The sequence below is a fragment of the Sinocyclocheilus anshuiensis genome, unplaced genomic scaffold (assembly GCF_001515605.1).
Source record: "Sinocyclocheilus anshuiensis isolate Anshui unplaced genomic scaffold, SAMN03320099.WGS_v1.1 scaffold627, whole genome shotgun sequence".
Lineage (NCBI taxonomy): Eukaryota > Metazoa > Chordata > Actinopteri > Cypriniformes > Cyprinidae > Sinocyclocheilus > Sinocyclocheilus anshuiensis.
The window spans coordinates 301,332-309,161 of NW_015549703.1; the positions used below are offsets into that span (position 1 = coordinate 301,332).

General features: G+C 36.5%; 1 protein-coding gene and 1 long non-coding RNA gene across 2 annotated transcripts in view; both read right to left on the bottom strand.

Moving 5' to 3' along the window:
- LOC107660582 (collagen alpha-1(XVIII) chain-like) overlaps positions 1 to 7,830 on the bottom strand; it is a 96,669-nt gene that overhangs the window by 77,972 nt on the left and 10,867 nt on the right. The gene's annotated exons all lie outside the window — the stretch shown is intronic.
- LOC107660583 (uncharacterized) overlaps positions 35 to 7,830 on the bottom strand; it is a 17,155-nt gene continuing 9,359 nt past the window's right edge. The window contains exons 2-3 of the long non-coding RNA XR_001631019.1: positions 1,025 to 1,032; positions 35 to 119 (exon numbers count right to left, since the gene is read on the bottom strand). This is a non-coding gene — a long non-coding RNA (uncharacterized LOC107660583). The remainder of the gene's footprint in view (positions 120 to 1,024; positions 1,033 to 7,830) is intronic.

Below are 7,830 nucleotides of genomic sequence, written 5' to 3' on the forward strand. Positions count from 1 at the left end.
GGGAATCCCCCCCATGCCTGTCGGCCCACATTTGGGGAATTCGCAGGGGTCAGCACGGCCGGAGTGCAATGGCCGAGCCTCGCCCTGGGTGAACCACCTTCTTGATCATGGTGTCTCCCCTGCCAGGTAAGTATCTAAGTATTTATATAGTGCTTTATATAATAGAGATTGTTTCAAAGGAGCTTCACGGTATTAATGTCAAGCTTCACATGTCCAAGCAAGGCATCACTCTTAGTCTACTTCTGATACTGTGTCTTGCATGAATAATAGTGAAATAAAAACACTCCAATAGGGCTGTGCAATATATCGAAATTATCGAAATATCGCAAATGTACATATCGCAATATCAACATTCTGTTGTGGTCAAAGCATTGCATTCTGATTCTCCTGCCTGTTCATTGCCAGGCTCATGAATCACCGGCAGAGATGTAGATAGCATTTTCCAGAACTGTTGGAACAGGGATCTGTTAAAACAATACTGTGTGGGCCTGGTATATACACATGCTTGAATGAAAATGACTCAACTAACTCTGCTTATCATCTTAGGTTTAAAACAGTTTCACTCACTGATACAAAACAAGAGTGAACTAAACAAGAAATGGTGCTTGGCACACAGAGCTACTCAAATGAAACACGCTAGAAACACACAAAACAAATTCCCAGTTATGTCAAAACACACATTGACATAATCCCACCTATGCTTTATGGTGTCTTAATGGAAAACCCCAGATATTATATGAATATCCGTATAACTGTACAACTTCAAAACATATTCTTTGAAAGTATGACTCAAAGCTAGCATGAAATTCCACAGCATGGGGAACGAAACGGTCCTGGCTTCAAAATGAATCCCTGTTGTTTGGTGACTGACTGCTAAAAAAAAGCCAATACTTAAGGATTAGCAGACCAACTGTGACCAACTTTTTTGCTTGTTTGTAAGAATGACTAAGAGAAGTCTAAGTTTTGCTGATAAAACAGACCTACGAAGTCAACGTATCTCTATATGCTCATATGTAACCATAACCTACCCTTCTTAAATTGACATGGTAATCCTGTGTAATGAAGTAAGAAATTATCTAAGGGGTGACGTCTTGCCTCAAGCAACATCAGAACCTTTAGATTCAACAGGACCACTGAGCATGACAAAGGGACCCTTCATCAGTCGAGCCGTGCCTGTCCCGCAATTAGCGGCAGGCAGACTGAAAAGAGACCGCCGGTCGCATTGTATTCCGTGAGACGATTTCCAGCCACTCGACTCAAGATAAAAAAGGGCAAAGGAATGATAATCTGAGGAAAAAATCTCTCTGAGAACTGTGGTGACACTTGCCTCAGGAGAGTACGCATTAACTCAATGTGTTTTGTGGACATAGTAAATTTACCCCAACAATAGGAGACATGAGACTCATAGGCAGTGACTCTACATTCTAAAGTCCTAAGCAAGATAAAATCATGACATCAGTCAGCACCAGGTACCAATGTGGACCTGACCCAACTAGTCTCTATTCTTACAGGCCTAAACTCAGACTGACCTGGAGCATTCCAGTGGAGATACACAAGTATTCCTGTTCACTGTGTCTCTGGAATTAGTAAAACAGATCATGCAAGGCTACATTTATTTGATCAAAAACACTTTAATATTGGGAAATAGTCTATTTACATACATTTTAACATTTATTTCTGTGATGAAAGGCTAGATTTTCTGCAGCAATTACTTCAGTCTTAAGTGCCACATGATCCTTCAGAAATTATTCTAATATGCTAAAATTATAAATGTAATACAACATTATATAGGTCTTTACTGTCACTTTTGATCGATTTAATGCATATTTACATTTTGCATTGGTCATGAATCTGCAAAATGTTAATTCTTTTACCACAGTAAGAGGGATCATACAAAATCCATGTAATTGTTTATTTAGTACTGACCTGAATAAGATATTTCACATAAAAGATGTTTACATATAGTCCACAAGAGAAAATAAGTTGAATTCATAAAAATTACCCCGTTCAAAAGTTTAATACTGTGATTCTCATTACTGTGTTCTTACCTGAATGATCCACAGCTGTGTTTTTTTGTTTAGTGATAGCCTAGTTGTTCATGAGTCCCTTGTTTGTTCTGAACAGTTAAACTGCCTGCTGTTCTTCAGAAAAATCCGTCAGGTCCCACAAATTCTTTGGTTTTGCAGCATTTTGTGTATTTGAACCCTTTCCAACAATGACTGTATGATTTTGAGATCCATCTTTTCACACTGAGGACAACTGAGGGACTCATATGCAACTATTACAGAAGGTTCAAACGCTCACTGATGCACCAGAAGGAAAAATCACGCATTAAGAGCCTTTTGAATTTGAAATTTTGAAAACTTTTTGAATTTGAAGTTCTAATTTATTTTGTCTTCTGGGAAACATGTAACTATCTTTTGTAGCCTCTGAAGGGCAGTATTAAATGAAAAATATGATATTTAGGCAAAATAAGAAAAATTTACACATCTCCATTCTGTTCAAAAGTTATTAATGCATGTTTTTTTGGGGGGGGGTCATTTTTATAAATTCAACTATTATTTTCTCTTGTGGACTATATGTAAACATTTTTTATATGAAATATCTTATTCAGGTCAGTACTAAATAAACAATAACATGCATTTTGTATGATCCCTCTTATTTTGGTAAAATAATTCACATTTTGCAGATTCTGAAAGGGGGATGTAAACTTTTGACCTCAACTGTATGTTCCTTTTTTGCAAGAAAACACTGTTCTGAATATTATGGATCTTTACATTCACATTGTAATATGAACAATCAATAACTCACAAACATTAAACAACACAGTACCATCATGTTTGGATATTTCAAGTTGCATATGAAAAACATACAACTTTTAGTTCAGAGAGTAAATGAGATGCCAATTTAATAACTATAAGAATTCTCAGAAGTCATTAAGTCACAAATTGAGCTACACTTTATATTTCTTAGTGCATGCAATCTGCAAAAATAATCCAAAAGCAAGATGTGTCTGTTTGTTTATCTTTCACATTCAATTCAGACAGCAAACTCATATCTCATCTAAAACAATAACATTTGACATGGAACACTAGAATCAGGAAACGCTGTAAAAATAGTTTACAACTTTGTCCTGTCCACATCAGTGGATGAATGCAGATGTTTAAGAAACATTAAACGAACCGAACATCCTGAAAATGATTCAGTTCTCAATCCTAACTTTGGAGCTCATAGGTAACTCAAAGCAGTTCTTCACTACAGTCCGTACAAATAAATCAGCAAATCCAATCAGCATTTCAATGAACTCCACCAAGTTACTGTACAGCAGAGCAAAGCAGCTTGGGAAATTTCAGCCAAAAACCCTGTAACAAGAGAGTCAACTGTTGACTCGTCCAGAATGATGGCCCTCCCTCGCTTGTTGTGTGGATAACTCTATAACTTTGTAAAGGAATGGACTGGCAAATCTTTCATTGCTCTCTAAACGGTCTAACTACCCCACAATTCGCTTAATTCCCCTTCCCTTTTTGTGAATGTCTCAAAGCATGGCACTGTGCCATCTGGCCTACATTACAGAGAAGAATAGAGGACTTCCTTCACTGTCCAGCTCAGGGAAAGGACAGTTGCAGTCTCTGAGCATGCTGAGCAAAGTGATGCTTTGGCTTTTGTGCTGATACAAGCCCAAGCAATTAACAAAAAAAAACTCCAACGTAAAAACTTAGAACTTCCAGCCCCTGCAGTCTGTTTGTATTTAGCAAATTAGATGCCAATACTTGCCAATGCCAATACTTAAAGGGTTAGTTCAACCAAAAAGTAAAATTGACATTTACAAACCCATTTGACTTTTTTTTTGTTCTGCAGAAAACAAAAGGAAACATCAGAATCAGAATCAGAATGAATCAGAATCAGAATGAGCTTTATTGCCAGGTATGTTTTCACATATGAGGAATTTGTTTTCATGACAGAAGCTTCTGCAAGTACAACAGAATGACAGCGACAGAACAAAAACACAGATAATAAAAGAAGAATTTAAAAAAATGTAGAAACAAGTAAATAAGGAATAACAATATATAAATTGACAATTGTATGTGCAGGTATTTTACAATAGACAGTTTTGTATGTACAGGTATATTATGTGCAAATTTGAGGTGTAGACTAAGTATGTGTTAGATAAATAAGTGTATGAGTGTATAAATAGTGTTGTGTGTTCCACGGTTATTGTCAAGTGAAGACCATTTTCCATACTCTTCTCTTTGCATTTATAATGGGGACTGAAGCTTAATAAAATAACAATATAAAAGTCTTGTGAGGTCATACAATATATACACACTACTGTTTAAAGTTTTGTGGTATTTACGATTTTTTGGCAAAGAAAATAAACAATTTTATTCAGCAAGGATGCATTAAACTGATCAAAAGTAATTTATGATGTTACAAAATATCTATGTAAAAAATGTATCATAAATGTATATAATCATTTAAATGTATATAATCATTTAAGCCATTTACATACTCATTTCATTGATTTATTCATTGTTTAGTCATTTATATTATATTGTTGTTTTTTAAATTATTTTTCCATTGTTGTTTAGTCTTCTGACTGTGTGTTTCAAGGGTTTGTCTTCACGAATAAGAGATGGGATTTCAAGGTTTATGGGATGTTGTTGTGAAGCAGTTTGGTATAACTCTGCTTGTTGTTCTGACTAGTTGTTCTGTTACCAGACAAAACTGATGTTTTCTGACAGGATCTGGATCTGATATTTCTGGTGTGGAGGCATGATCTAACAGAAAGATCATGTGACACTAAAGACTGGAGTAATGGCTGCTGAAAATTTAGCTTTACCATAACAGGTATTAAATGTTAAAATATAGTAAAATAGAAAACATTTATTTCAATATAATTTCAATATAATATTACACAGTAATTTATTAAAGTGAGAGTGGTGAACAAAAGATTTCTTTGAGTCAAGTTAGTCAATGAATCAGTTGGTCTTCATCGGAGGTGAAAATGGTGATGGATTATGATGCTTCTGTTCCCATGCATGCAAAGAAAAGACCAGCGCGTTATCTTTAGAATTTTATCCTGATGGGTTCCACGGAAGAAAAAAAAATGTCATAAAGGTCTGGAACGACATGAGAATTTACATTTTTGTTGAACTATCCTTTTAATTCCCTCAAGTCTTCAAATAAAGCAACTTCCTTTCAAACTAAACATACATCCAAGTAAAACCCACACACCCCTGACTCACCACTCCTGAAATCAGAGGACGGGAGGAAATGGTCACGGCACAATATTTGCTCTATCCCAGCATGCCTTAACACGCCTCTAGCTGTCAAATCAAAGAAGAGAGCCGGCACTAGCAGTGAGAACTGAGAGGATCCTTTAATGCCATTTCATGTGACCTCTTATAGAAAAAGGTGTTGCTATAGAAAACAGGGTTTTTGCACCTGCCTCGAGAGGGCCTTTAGAGTGTTAAGTCTCATTGCATTCTTCCCCTGACAACTAAAGAGCATGAATGATACTGTCTCCCATATCTGACCTCAGCCCCCGTTCCCAGAACTCTCAGGAGAGACAGAATTGGGTAAAGGACCTCCGCAAATCTGTGTTTTGTTCTCAAGCCCACTGCTCTCGATGGTAATCTCCCCTGCCCAGAGGACAGACGTCTTTCACACCATTGGGGAGAAAGATTTATGTGGGGTGAAACAAGAGAACTGTTCGTGGACACTGCAGTTGGTGAGAGAATGAATGAAAGGAGGGAATTCCAAACGTCATCTTTTAAAAGCTACCTCAAGGAGTGAACAGCATTGAAACCCTATTTTAAAAACACAGAATCTACTAAAAGAAAAGAAAACCCATATCAAGAACATATGGAGCAGCAATAGACGCTGAATTGCTCCGAGCGACTGAAGGTATCAGTTCACTGGCCTTTGCCCTAATAGTCTTGTGTGGTGTACAGTGGTGGTCATTCAAATCCCACTTTCATTCATGAGAATAAAGGCACTGGTATGGATTTCGTGGGATGTTGTATCTGGTTTCCTGCAGCCCTGCGTTCAGCAGACTGTTACTTGGGACATGTAAACACTTCTTAAGCTGGTGGGAGGATAAAGTGCCAGGTAAGGGGATCTTACTTCTCACACAAGGCCCAAACAACGCTTTGTGCCTGACAAATCTACACCTGGTAGGCATCGAAACCATTTTCCTATTGGCAGCCCCTCGTTTCTGACCAGTTGTCAAGATCTACTGCCGAGATGACTATCTATGCAATCATATTTTATATATCTCCTACTGGAAAAAATGTCAAAGAAACTGTTAGGTAGGGTTGTGTGATATATGTATGATTCATTCAACATTATTTTGTTGGATAAATAAAATTAACCAATGAATATTTCAATCATTTTAATGCAGTTTTATTTAGCCATTACATTTCCAAATTATGAGTTCATTAGGACAAAGATATTTTATTGAAAATCTGCTAAATTGGCTCAGCTGAAAAAGTCAATTTCAAACTATTGGTTTATTCAGTTGATCTCAACTACATTTTAAAGTATTTTTCCCTTTTCTGTATAACATTTTAAATGTACTTTGCAACAGTAGCTCATTGGTCAAAAGGCTGAAAAATATTGAGTTTTTTTAAAGCGATAATCGCAAAGCCCTAGTGTCAGCAGTCATACACTTACATATGAAAATAATAAGGTGTCTGCATGCCATAAAATGCTCACTAAATCAGTGCTTGTAGGCAAGATAAAACAAGTTCAGCTCTCATCTACTGCAATTACACATAATAATTGTTATACAGAACAATTATTCAAAACAGTACTCGTGTGCCAGATGTCATTTAGAAGACAGAAAATGAAAAATGAGTGTATTTAGACACATATAAGAAGAGCGTATAAATGTTTTTCGGTTGGCTCTAAACTTTGTTAATTACCTGTTTAAAAAACTGAAAACTGTAGAATCAGACTCAATTTGACAGTTCTATAAAATGTAAGTATGGATTACTGTTACTGTATATATAAATAACTATATCCATTATACTGTCATATTTTAATCATTTATATTACTTTAAAATATATTTTAAGACCTTATGCTCACCAAGACTGCATTTGATCAAAAATATAGTAAAAACAAACTATTTTAAAATAAAAATTTTCAGTAGCCATTACCTATCCAGTCTTCACTGTCACATGTCACATGACCCTTAAGAAATTATCCTAATATGCTGATTTGGTGCTTAAAGGGGTCATATGACGTTGCTAAAAAGAACATTATTTTGTGTATTTGGTGTTATGCAATGTGTTTATGCGGTTTAAGGTTCAAAAAACATTATTTTCCACATACTGTACATTATTGTTTCTCCTCTATGCCCCGCCTTTCTGAAACGCGTCGATTTTTACAAAGCTCATCGGTCTGAAAAGCGAGGTGTGCTCTGATTGGCCAGCTATCCAGTGCGTTGTGATTGGCCGAATACCTCAAGCATGTGACAGAAATGTTATGCCTCTTACCATACTGTGATGCCGTGTCCGGCCGGAGCGACGAGACAAAAACATTAAAACCCATTATAAACGAGGCATTTGTTGCATCCAGTGGGGACATAATTACGGATTATAATGACTTATATTGTCTTTTTACGCGTTGCGTATCGCGCCGCGTAAACATAAAACCATTTGTCTGCATTTGTGATCGGAGAAACGACAAAACAAGCGCTACTCTACACTCCTCAAAACTCGCGTTTCAATCATCAGTGGCAAATTCTTTAAATATAAAAACGTACTTACAGTCTGCGAGTCATAACAGCCAGCATTGTAGTCTACTCTCCCAGGATCAGGAAACAG